General features: G+C 47.8%; 1 protein-coding gene and 1 long non-coding RNA gene across 11 annotated transcripts in view; one reads left to right on the top strand and one right to left on the bottom strand.

The window, feature by feature from the left end:
- The window catches only part of LOC308060971, a 244,485-nt gene that overhangs the window by 138,145 nt on the left and 93,329 nt on the right, over positions 1 to 13,011 (top strand). The gene's annotated exons all lie outside the window — the stretch shown is intronic.
- NFATC1 (nuclear factor of activated T cells 1) overlaps positions 1 to 13,011 on the bottom strand; it is a 111,607-nt gene that overhangs the window by 47,086 nt on the left and 51,510 nt on the right. The window lies entirely within an intron of this gene.

Below are 13,011 nucleotides of genomic sequence, written 5' to 3'. Positions count from 1 at the left end.
GTATTTCTGTTTTCAAGCAAACACAGATTTCAGCAACAGCTACCAGTTTCTCTGGGGATCTGCCTTTTGGAAGAAACTGGGTTTGTCTGGTCGTTTTTCCTGTGCCTCACTGATACAGAAGGCACTGGTCAGTAACGGTGTTGTTGGTTTGGTTTTTTTTTCTTCCTTGTGGCTTCAAAACTCAACAGCAAAGAAATCAGGAAACAAATACAAAATGTAAGGTTTCCATTCTGCAGACCTAGAAAAACACAAGCGTGTACGGAAGGCCACGAGCAGACTGCTGTCCAAGCTGGGCAGCGGGGACATGCGCGGCTGCCTGAGTCCCAGCACTGTCAGGTGCCACCGGAATGAATGGGAAAGCACGGCTTTGCACCGTCTCCTTTGCACATATATTGCAGCATCAGGACATGCAAACGCAAATATTAGTTATTTTGAACTTCATCACATAGACTTGGGCCTGCCTTAGAAAAACAGCTCTGAGCAAGGTAAAAGAGTGAATGCACTTTTTCTTCTCTCCTCACTTTCATGGCCAGGATGGAGGTGACGCATTTAAAACTGCCTGATTTATTACAAATGTCTGTAAATAATATTTTTGTGTACAGCTGTCCTACTGTGAAAGGAATGCTGCTGAGGGACTAGCCCTGGCGATTGTTTTAACGTCCAAAAATCCTTTCATTTTAACGTATGGAAAGAAGTGCAACGTGAAGGCTGCAGCACAAATAGCACAGTGGATTTGGCAGATCTTTCTGTAGGAAACAATTAGCAGATCTACCCTTTGTTTCTTCCTGCATTTTAAATTGTGACGCTGGAAAAGGAATTCCTTTAATTGGTATTGCCACATTCGGCTGGGGGGAGAGAAGGAGCAGCCAGACCGTGCTCGAGTCTCCTTAACGATGCCTTTCGAGAGTGCCAGAATTGAAGCAGACTTCTCTGGAGGACTGGAGATCACTTCACAATTTATCCAACAGATGCTTCCCCTGAGCTGTCAGCAGAAAAAACCTGACTGAAATCTGGCGAGCCAGGGCTCAGCCCTCGCTGGGGAGCAGCTCCTTTATCTCCAGCCCCCTCCCCACACAGACCCTGCAGCACCACAACACCCTCCGCCTCCCAATTAATTCAATCAATCGGTTGTAGAAGTAACACAATGCCAACACTTTTTTGCAAAGCCTAGGAACTCCTTTGTAAGGGGATTGTTCATGGGTTTGGTTTTTTTTTTAACTCTACAGACATCCAGACTAGTAGTTAACATGTGTTCAATTTGCCTTTGTAAACGGATTACCAGAAGTTCAGGTTTTTTGCTATGTTTAATTTCTGCTTTGCAAGACGAATGATCTGATTCAGGTTTCTGGTTTTTATTTCCTGCCGATACTTCAGTAAAATTCAAAACGACTCCATCTCTAGCTAATCTTTCAATTACTTCACGCAGCACTGCCTTTATGCGCTTTTGAAATTTTTATGATGACAAAGAGAGTTTGTTCAGAAATATTTTAAATGCTGTAATCTAAACTATTAGGAAAACGAAAATCCTGAGCTGTGGCTCATCTTTGGAAGCTAGTAAGAACAATACGGGTTTCGCTCCAAGAAATTCCCTTGAGACTGTCCAGACCATCGCTGCTCTGCGACTGAGGGGAAGGAAAGGAGAGGGAAGAAGTAGGGGATAGACAACTCATTAACAGCGAGTGACATTTCATTTAACAAAAACACAGGGAGGAAAAGTTGTTATGAAGAAAAGACAGAAAAAAAAAAAAAGAAAAAGACAATTCCTCATATTACGTCTGGTGAACCAAGAGGGAAATCTCAACGCCCACGGACTGGGACCAGCTCCAGGAGGAAAACCTTAGACCACTACGTCAACCTCTTACAGTAAACATGTTTTGCAGGTTTATACAGTTCAGCTGAAATTAAAAAAAATAAAAAACAAAAAAAGCTCGAGAAGAAGGAATAATGGCTCCGGAACGGCTTGCGGGAGCCGGAAGCATCAAGACAATCTGCCTACGCCAGAGAAAACGGTTTTGCCCACAGTGCCCATACGCCGGGACCCCGGCGAGCAGGCGGGATGCCACCTCCCATCAGCGTGCGCTGGAGGAGTGAGGGCTGCTCGACCACAAAAGTTTCCATTGTACGCCTGCCACATCTGCAGCAGCCTGCCCCGTCCGGGCCCGAGGCAACTCCCTCCTGGCCCCCCGCCAACCCAAGTACACCAGAGCAATTTATACCTTTCCAAAATGCAAATAATTCAAATTACAGACATAACACAAAGCTGAAGCAGACACATTTCAGGCATTCCCGTTAAAGTTTACTCTCTGGAATTACCGTACCCAAATGGGTAGTTGTTAGGGGGCTGGGGGGGGAGGGCAGGAGATGGAGGAAGGAGAGGAAGGAGAGGAGGTGGCAGGGAGGAAAAGGGAGAAAACGGCTTTTCCAAAGGTCTTATTTCACTCCCTTTCATTTCGCTATTTACTTTTACCAAGTTGTAAGTTAGAAGTGTCTTCTCCAAACCAAATGCCTGGCTTTATTTTGGTGTTTTGAAGATTTATAGTCTAATATTTTGAACAGAAAGCCATCCCTTTATATAGCTGAAAAGTTGTGTCAAGATATTACCCTGGGTTTCTTTTATTTTGTGGGTTGGGTTTTGTTGCCTTTTTTTTTTTACAAAAGAAAAATAAAACCAAAACATCCACATGCAGAACTGCAAGGGCTTCTCCCCAGCGGAGTGCCCTGCTCCCCTGGTGCCAGCACCAGCAGCAGCGGTCAACCCGACCAAGCCGCCGCTTCGCCTGGGGACCTGTGCCAAGGGCTGGAAGAGGGACCCTTGAATCCCTCCTCTGCCTCTTCCTCCTCCTCCTCGGCAGTGCAGGATGCAGCGGTGCCGGGGCAGCCAGGAGCCCCGCCGTGCTCCGGCTCTGTGCCCGCGCTGCACGGACAGGTGGCCCCCGGCACTGTTGCCGGCTGAAGCCACCAGGTTTGCCAGGCAGGCTGACATTTACAGCCTGGGCGCTGCTATTTATAGCCCCCCCGCTTCGGGTGTGCTTCGCCACCAGCCGCTTCAGCCCTTCAGTCTTTTCGGGGTGGTGACACTCGGAGCACCTGGGATTGTTCATGACAAAAATACCGTGAAGCTCCCACGTTCTGTGGGGTGGATTTTCAGCTTTGCGAAGCATAAACACCCTGTTTTAACGTGCGGCGGCTGAGCAGTGAATGGGCCTTTGTAGTCTGCTCTTATCAGCCGCTCGCTCCGGTGCTGGAGGAAACTGCACACAAGTCCAGAAGTAAAAATACTCTAATTCATCAGGGAATTCCCTGCAGTATGAGTCACTGAACGGCTTCCCCACCACACCCAGCTACAAGATTTCCACATAAAAAGGCACTGTAGAGGCCTGCTTTAACACAGAAGCAGCCCTAAAAAGGGGCTGTATAAATCTAGCGGCATTGGTTACTCATGCAGAAAGCCTAGTGGATCACAACGTATGGATTTTCTTCAGGAAAGAGCAATGCAAAGGACTCTAAAGACCTTCCAAAGACATTTTTCTACTAACCTCCCTCCCCTCACTGTCCATCAGGACAGATCCCCCAGGGTATGCAGGGCTGCTTTCACCTCCACACCCCAGGGAACACTGCAAGCACAGTGCCAGGGGTTCACAGATGTCAAACCACCAGTGTAACGTCCCTTATAGACCGATGGATGGCAGAAAGAGGAAAGAATATATGGTACCAAGAAGACCCCACAAGCCTAGGAACTCAGAAGAGTACAACATCTGGCAACCACTCAAACCTTGCCTCCATGAAACGGGCATAACGGGAGTGTTCAGATACGTTTAAGCGATTTCATTTTACTACAGGAGGTTAAAACATTCTATATTCTTTAGCAGTCCTGTGTTCGCTTGAGATATGAGAAGAATAGATGTTATCTAGGATTTCACTGCCTGTACACAGTGTACATTATATAGCCTTCCAGCCTGCAGCTCAACAGTCTGACTGCACTGGCTGGACAGTAAATCTGTATTTATATTCATATATTGCAAGTAAGATGGTGAAACTAGCTCTACCCTCCCAAAGCAACCCACTACTTGATTAATATCTTGTGAGATTACCCTAATCAATAACACCTATATGACATCCCAGATTACTTCAACACATCCGCAACAGGCAGGGCACAGATGCAATGCTGAATGATTATGCGGCATCATTTTGAGGTGCTCTGCAAAGGCTGCCTGCCTCCCTATGCAGCCCTGTTAGTGCACACTCAAATCCCTCAGGGATGAAGGATTTGCAAGTTTTCAATTTGCACCCCAGCCCCTTTTCCCTGGAAGTACACTTGCAGTGCTGCGATGACTGGGCTGTGAATGGATGGCAAGGATGGGATCCGAGCCAGAGGAGAGGATGAAGGCCAAAGGCAAAGCCTTGTCATTCAGACTTCAGAGTCATCCAGCCCTGCACAGATGCTATCAGCTTCCAGGTGAAGGGCAAATTGGGCCAGGTCTGCGCCTGGCATGGCAACGAAAGCGGCAAGGAGGCAGGTCTGTGGCTTGGAGGAGAGCACTCCCCACGCCAGCCCCGGGCACAACCCGCAGGCACTGTGTCACCCACCAGCAGATGTGCAGATGTGCAGACGTGCAGATGATGTGCATGGGCATGGGTGTGCTAGTGCCACATTTCTCTCCAGGGGCAGCAGCCTTTCAAAGCCGGGGGTGCCACCAGGAACCAGGGCACCCTCCTAGGTTGGTCTTGTGGGCGTCTTTGCTGTGAACATCTCCCCAGCTGGGTACCAGCAAGCCCAATAATAATCTATTCTGTGGAAGCCTATGCCCATGTTTACACACCAGTGTATGTTTTAAAGACTTTTACAAGGGATGGGCTATAATGGTGAACCAGCACCAGCCAAGCAGTCTGCCAGGGGATGCATAGGGGAGATGGGGCAGGAAAAGAGCAAGAAAACAACCAGAAATGCGGAGGGAGTGAGGAGTAAGTGCCTGCAATGTAGCGGCCGGGACCTTTCTTTCGACAGCCTCTGTGGCACTTCGCCATCCTGAGATCTGCCATTTCTGAGGGCTCTGTCAGGAGCAGGATGCCCCCCGGCCGTGGGAGTGCCCCGCACCTCCTCCCCACCTGCCTCTCTGGCCGCTGGATTTCCCCTCTGCTCTTCCATGACTTTTGCTAAGAGACCACACGGCTGGTCTGATTTTTGCCTACAGGATTTCCCTCCTTCTTGCCAGGAAGACCTCCAGCCATTCCCCTGGCCCCCTCACAGCCCACCGTCCTGCTACAGAGACCTCCTCGAGCCCTGCACGCAGCCGGCCACGCACGGCAGGGCTCACGCATAACTGACCTACGTGTTATTTCCACATCAAAGCTGCTGCATTTGTTTGTGCCTCCTCATCAGCACTTTTGCAGCATATGGATTTTGTCTGCTCCTTCAGCTATATGTTTTTGGAGTACTGAGGTTAATATCATGTAGACTTAGGCCTGTCACGTGTGTGCTGCTCTCAAGTTATTTTCTCTCTTTTTCACCTCACATTAACAATAAAAGAGCCATCAACCAGGTGATAAAAATCCAGTACAAACTGTATCATATAGTACTTTGGCACCTGTGCCAGACGCGCGCTTCCTTGCTGGCTGCTCAGCTGGGCAAGCCAAAAGGCGAGGGACACACTTTGTCTGAACGGTGAGTCTTCTGAGCAGCTTTTACCACAGTACGTCTAACAGACTTAATTATCCTGAGTTCAAGTGTTTGCAAATGAACTGTAATTTTAGCCCAGGTAATTAAAAGGAGGCACTGTGCTGACAACTGATGGGGGTTCATTTTGAGCCAAAACCATTGGAATGATGTGCCAGATCCTATTTTCAGCAGAATGGAAGCTGGTTATGCAATTTGTGCTCTCTGGCATCTCCCCCTATTCAAATTACCATTGGTCTGAGCGTTTTATTTAATAACTCTCAGTAATTCCAGGTCTAGGACACTCACCTTCCAAGTTAAACTTCAGTTTGACATCCCTGCAACACCCCTCTAGAGCAAGCAGCCTCATCCAAGCACACACAGCAGAGCCACTCACCAGCAGTCATGACAATACTTCACTCTGTTCTTGGTTCCACTCATATGGTCATCTCCTTGTCTTACCAATCTCACTTCCCTCTGGGAACCTCTTGTAGGCTGAACCTGTGACTTCACAGCTGAAACTGAGTAAAATATTCCTGGTCCATCTTTTTCAGTCTAATCTGTTTCATATTTTCTCAGAGACTATTGGAGAAACAAACCTCACAGCCAGTTTAAACCCAGTTCCAAATTTTCCTTCCATGAACAATTCTTTTCCTCTACTACTTCTGTGCTTGATGCCAACACCACCACCTGTACTGTAGCTACTCCTACTTCTTTCTCATCTTAAGACGCAAGTTTGATCCAAATGCTTCCAATTCTTCCTTCCTGATTATTTTTTAAGACACAAACTCTTCATTTTATCTACATAGCCACAACTTCTCATCTTCCAGAGACATCCCAGTATGGCAACCCCTCCTGACTTTTCAGCAGAGTCTAAACAGTAAGCTTTTGAATGGCATTTTCATCCTTTCCATCTCGTTGTCCCCATCACGCCCCTTTTCTTGTTTCTTTTGTCCAAGATGGCCAGGCTCAATCTTAGAGATCCCTCCTCCTCGCCTCTGATTATCTGCCTTGACATCAGCTTCCCCACAACCAGGCACACTTTGGACATCTCTTATCTCTCTGTTCCTCTCTTCAATGTCATTGGACTTTTGAAGGCGTAATCTTACTCCCTCAACAGACCTAAAAGGAACATGTTCCTCTCCCCTCATCTCTCCCCACTTTCCTGTGATGCCCACCTGTGCCATGAACCAACTCTTAGTGATGTCAGGGAAGTAACAGGAGACGATGAGCTGTGCTTTCCTGAAAGATGTAAGCAATTGCTCCCCAAAACTAAGTACTTTGGAGGTATCCCCTTATATCATAAGGTTTTGGCAGTGGTGGGGCTGCAGGGGTGGCCTCTGTGAGATGCCAGAAGCTGCCCCACGTCACACAGTCAGCTCCAGCTGGCTCCAAGTTGGACCTGCCACTGGCCAAAGCTGGTGGCACCTCTCTGACAACACATTTAAGAAGGAGTAAAGAGCGCTGCGCAGCAGCTGTGGGAGCGGAGTGACGATATGTGACAGAGCGGCAGGTCAGTGCAGAAGGATGCAGAGGAGGCTCCAGGTGCCGGAGCAGAGGCTCCCCAGCAGCCCCTGGAGAAGACCATGGTGAGGCGGGCTGGCCCAGTGGGCTCCTGGCCGGTGCTGTGGTCTGTGCAGAGGAGCCCGCGCAGGAGGAGGTGTTTCTGGCAGGAACTGTGGCCATGAGGGACCCCTGATGGAGCAGCCTGTTCCTGAAGGACTGAACCCCATGGAGAGGACTGACACTGGCGCAGTTCATGAAGGACTGCCTCCCATGGGAGGGAGTAATGCTGGAACCGCAGCCCCTGCTCCCCGTCCCCCTGCACCAGCCGGGGGGAGGAGGGAGAAGTTGGGAATGAAGGAGTGAAGTTGAGCTTGGGATGGGAGGAGAGGGTAAAGATGTGTTTTATTTTTGCCTCTGTTTCTCACTGTCCTACTCTAATTTTAATTGGCAATAAATTACTTCCCCCAAGTGGCGCCTGCTTTGCCTGTGGCAGTAACTGGCATCTCCCTGTCTTTACCTTGACCACTGAAGCTTTTCCATCTGATTTTCTCCCCCCTGCCCTGCTGAGGGGCAGTGAGCGAGCGGCTTGGTGGGCACCTGGCAGCCAGCCAAGGCCAACCCACCGCACTCCCCTCCTCTCCTGTCTTCAGGCACGGACTTCTGTTGGCATCACACTCTCAGCTTTCTGGTAAGGGCTGTGAATTCCTGTGTGTTTGGACAGAGGGCCCTGCTGGAACCGTAACAGTAAAAACTATCTGGAATCTTGGGCTAGTTATAAAAGTTCAGAGACAAAGTTTTGATTGCACAGATACAGCTGCTTGAAGCCACTCAGTCTGGAAAAAGACAGGAAAGAATAAACTCCAAGCACCCAGTCACAGTTTCTGTAATAATTACAAATTTACAGGATTACTCAGACAAGTGACTTTTAACTGGAGACCATATGGTCATTCCTTCTTTCTCTTGTCGTCCACAGTAAGTATCTCTGATTGATTGATCTCGTTCTTCACCGTGAGAGCAACACCCTGGATGAGGCTTGCTGCCACCAATACCACCTCATGCGTATGGCTGCTGTCCCGCTCTGTCTTCACCATTCCCCAGACTAAACAGCCAGGAAAAACTGACACGTGCTGACATTTCCTACAAGCTACATCACTGCTCCTGGGTGCGCGTGAAAGGGTTCCACCATCAAATGACTCCTCCGTTTGATGACACTATTTGCCCAAGGATATCTATTTCTGGGCAGTGGCCAAACCCCCCTTCAGCTATCAATACATCTCTAGGAAATAGGTTCAAGTGACCTTCACGTGAACTCCATGCTCCCAACTTGTATGCCTTTGAAGTTTCCAGTTTATCTAGTTTCCAGAATTTTTAACCTCACTGCACATGAGTCAGCGTGCAACTGCTCACTGCCAACTGGAATGTGCGTCCTGAACTTGGATAAACAGACAGATAAAGACAAAATTATGTAGTATCTATCCATCTGACTAGAGGGGGAAAGGGAGTTTTGCCACTGGCTTATTTATTATGTGAGCTACAGTCTGATTACCAGCGTGAAACATGACCCCTTTTTGGCCAGCTGCCCCCCAAACTGTGACTGCTACTGGCAATGGAAAGATAAATGGAAAGATCTCTGAGAATGTAAGATCTTTTACCAAATGGAGCTCTGCCAAGACTCAGGTCACCCGTCTCCCCATCACATCACATCACGTCAAAACAGACTCCAAACCCTGAGTTCCAAAGAGTAGCTGAGTCAAACCAAAAAGCCCACACGCTTCCCCAGCACATCCGTTCCATCCACATGCCACGCAAATGGTTCGTCAAAATATCATTTTCCAGAACTTTTTGTAAGTTCTCCCGCAGCTGAAACACTGCACTGGAGTCACCTGCCGTACAAAGTAACTTTTGCTCACAGAACATACGGGAAACAGAACTGAAGTTCTCTGACTGACATTTTTACCTTAAAGCAGCAACTGAGTGGTTCTAATCTTTGCCAGAGACAGTGAAATTTGAGAGGAACAAAAAGACTTGTGAAATGCTTGAGTGGACACTTAAATTCATCCAGCTTCCTTCTTTTCCATATCACATTTACCTTGTGCAAACATGCGGCTGACCAGCCTTGACTGCATGCCTAACGGGAGGCAAACTATAAGTTTTCCCATCTGAAATACTTACAGAAAAGCATGATTTCCTTTGGCATATACACCAAAAAATTTGGTGATTTCACCCAGCTATCTTTCATCTGTTCTAGTATAACTATTACCATGCCACGTCAGCGCCTTCATGTTCTAAGAGCAAAACCTGTTCCAGCAGGGAAGAGGAACAGTTTTGACAGAAAAATCCATTTAACAAAATGAAAACAAACAGCAGAACGAACAGTTAGAAGCAATAGCTAAATCTGAAAAACTATTTGGCTTCTTTGAAAATACTCAAAAAGGGAAAAATCCCTGGAGGAATTGTTGCTTAGGTGCTGTTTAATTCTTTGTCTTTCAGGAACTTGAGTTTCAAAGGCTTTGGGCACAACAGCTGAGGGTGTTATGCAATTAGGTTACAGGGCGTGTAGGTGCTAGGATCACTGTTGGTTTGCAGTCTGAGTAATTAACAACAGGTTCAAAAGCACTGAAGTCTGCAAGCCTGGAGTTACTCGGAGATAACAGCACTACAAATTGTGAGCTCTGTTAATGTCTGTCACAGAGTGCTGCATCTCCAGGGAGGGATGCCTGTCCTGAGGAAGCTCGGATGCGGGCCTTGGACCAGGACAAAACGGCCCTCGGCATTAACAGCCCAGAATCAAAATTTCAAGGTCAGTGTTATTTGAGAGACTAACCCTGTAGTGAAGTTGGGTGATACATTTCTGCCTTTTCGCTCTTTAAAACTCTTGCCTTGATCTCCGGTCACTAAGCACAAAACCAAAGAAAAGGGGCTGGAGCTCTAACTTAACTAGTGGAAACTCACCTGAATGATAATTAGCAATAATACACCACATATCCATTCCTTCCCATAGATTGCAACTCTCTAATAATGCAGATTTCAGTCAGTTTAACCTGATCTCTTAGGTATGTCTAGACTTGGCCAAATCCGTGAAGTGCAGAAATACTTGAGCTAGTTCCAGTGCCAAAATTGTTCTAGCTACAGGAGCAAGGAGCGATTTCTGAGCAAGGAGGGATTTTTGGGGTAGATTAACTCTTTCAGATCTTAGCATGACACTCCTTCTAAATCCCGAAACATCCCGGGCCACTCTGCAACTTCCTAGAGCCTGCCAGGGAGACTATATCCCTAGCTCTCCCGCGTTCTGGTGCTTGGGATATTGGCTTTGAGTTTCATCAGTGAACTTTCACTCATCAATTACAGGAAACATTTTGTGAACCAAGTGAAGAGAAACTAGGATTTTTCCACTGCAATTCATTTCTATAAATCACTAATCATAATCTGATACACTAGAAGCCAGCAGTCTGGCCATTTCTGTTAGGCTTTTGTGCTGCTTTGTGTTCATTACCTTCAAAACACTAGCTTGGAAAACAAATACACAGTGTTTGCAGAAGTTGTTACCAAAAAAAGGCAGCTGATGGATATATAGTCCTCAAAATATACTCTCCAAACACCTCTGCACTTTCTGAACTTCCCTCAAGATTTTTGTTGCCTGGTACATTTATAATCTAGAATTGAAATAAAACGTTTTTTAAAGGTAACTAAATAAAACCAGTGTCTTTTAGGATAATTCTTGCAGATGTGCGTGTTAGGAAAGATCTTGTCCCTCCTAGTCAGACACCCCCTCCCACAGCCAACAAACATCAGCTACATTTCACCTGCTTCTGTAATGACAATGCACACTTTGCCTTCGAAGTGAATGCCAGCATACAGACACCAAGGGCCCTTGCTTGTAAGTTGCAGACTTTTTTATATTTTACAAAGTACTAATTCTTCTGACAAAAACCAGATTGCTACTGGACATCCTAAACCTAGCACCCAACAGTCACGACACGCAGGCTCACAAGACCCTTCTGAAACCAGGGAAAGTGTGACTATGAAGAGAGGCAGAAAGTGAAAAATAATAAAAACAATTATTATTGTAATTTGTAAGAGACAAAGTCATTATGGGACTCTGAGTCTGATGAAATTCTGAGAGTGAACTGCTCAAAGCACATTCAGCACGCACAGTTTTACTACCACTAGGTTTCTTGGACGGTCATTTTATATCATCATTCATCACTGGAAAATACGGTCTGATGTGCAAGCAATAAAACATTGACCAAAATCCCGTAAAATAAGGACTCATTTCAACACATGAGAACTTTTTTACGGTACTGTAAAAGGCTTGAGCAAATTTTAGTCCACTTCTGAACAGACTCATTATTTATCCAAAGGGGTGCCTTCTGCCCCAGCGCTGGACCACACCAGGAGGGCTTCTCCTCACAGAGGAGGTCCTCACAGTGCTCCTCCCACGGTCCCCTCAGGGTGCCCTGCCTTCATCCCTCCTCTGCCTCCTCTGCGAGATGCGGCATCCCAGGACTGCAAAGTGTGTTTTGCTCTGTTTCATCTAAAGCAGCCAGGAACGGGTTAAGCTGAGCACTGAGCTGCTGCCTCCCCTGCTGAAGGATTGATTTGATCATTCTTCAGGGATTCCCTCTCGTATGAGTCACTGCTCAGACTGACTCCCCACGCAGGGAGGCCAGGATAATGCCATTCCTCCAGAGACTACAACAGCTGAGGGCTAGCCCTGAAGAGGAGAGCTTGAGACTCATGCTTGGAAAAACATTCAGTGGACCACAATGCACTTGGCAGACTTAAAGAAATTATTCAGACAGAAGGGGATGAAAAAATAAAAGGCAAACAAAAAGTGTTCTGAAACTCTTTGCGTTAACCAATTAAGTATGCAGACTAGCATGAATTAGATGAGCTCCCGGAGACTGCCTCCCAGCCTGGGGACTCTGCCTGAGTGAGGGCTGAAGGGATGAGCTCATGTAGTAAAATATTAAAAGTTGATATAAAAGATACGTTCTCTTTATAAGTGCAGCAATCCCTGTGATCTATTGCTTTGTAATAGCTGTGTTTGGCTGCTACCCACTGGGAACATGATTAACATTCAAATTCAAAAACAAAAGCAGTAACAGCAGCAAAACTAATGAACTTCTCCAGCTAATCACAGAAGTTCATAACCAGCTTCCTAAGAGAAAGAGGAACTGTGCTGGTGTTCCCTCTCCCGACCTACTTTCACAGATGACACCGCACCAATTTACACAAGCGAAGGCTGGTAATGCCTGTTTGTCTGCGTTAAATACAGCGACTCGACTCAGAAACGGGACCGGAGCAGCCTGCCACGACGGCGACGATGCACCGTGCTCGTCTGTGCCACTGCACAGAGCTGGTCAGGTAAAACAGCCCGCAACCGGCCACAGAATCCCACAGGCCCCTCAGCCCAGCCCAGCCCAGCTCAGCCCGCAGCTTCGCTTTTCCCGCACCATTCCAGCAACGCGGCTGCCGCTCCCGGAGATGCTCAGCACTCCCGAGCTGCCAGGCTCGGCCGCTGCAGCTGCCTCCCCCGGGCAGCACTGCCCGGCCACTGGCCACTGCACAGCCCCGCCGCGGCGCTGCCAGACCAAGCAGGGCAGCTTCGGATCACTGCCTTCAATGCCGACCTGAGGATCCTGACTACTCTTCAACGGCAGCAGCTCCCTGCCTGACGCCCGCGGTGCCGCCCTGACCCCGTGCCAGGGGGAGGGTGCAGGGGGATCCCTGGTAGCGCTTTCATGTAGGAGGACACTCCTGCGCTGGTCGGTCCCACCAACACATGCACCCAAGAAGCTCACCCCAGGAGTTTTTCAGGGTGACAGGCAAGGCCTTCTGACCATTTTCAT

Source organism: Falco punctatus (assembly GCF_963210335.1).
Source record: "Falco punctatus genome assembly, chromosome: 3".
In the NCBI taxonomy this organism is placed as follows: domain Eukaryota; kingdom Metazoa; phylum Chordata; class Aves; order Falconiformes; family Falconidae; genus Falco; species Falco punctatus.
This window is presented reverse-complemented; position numbering and strand designations above follow the sequence as displayed.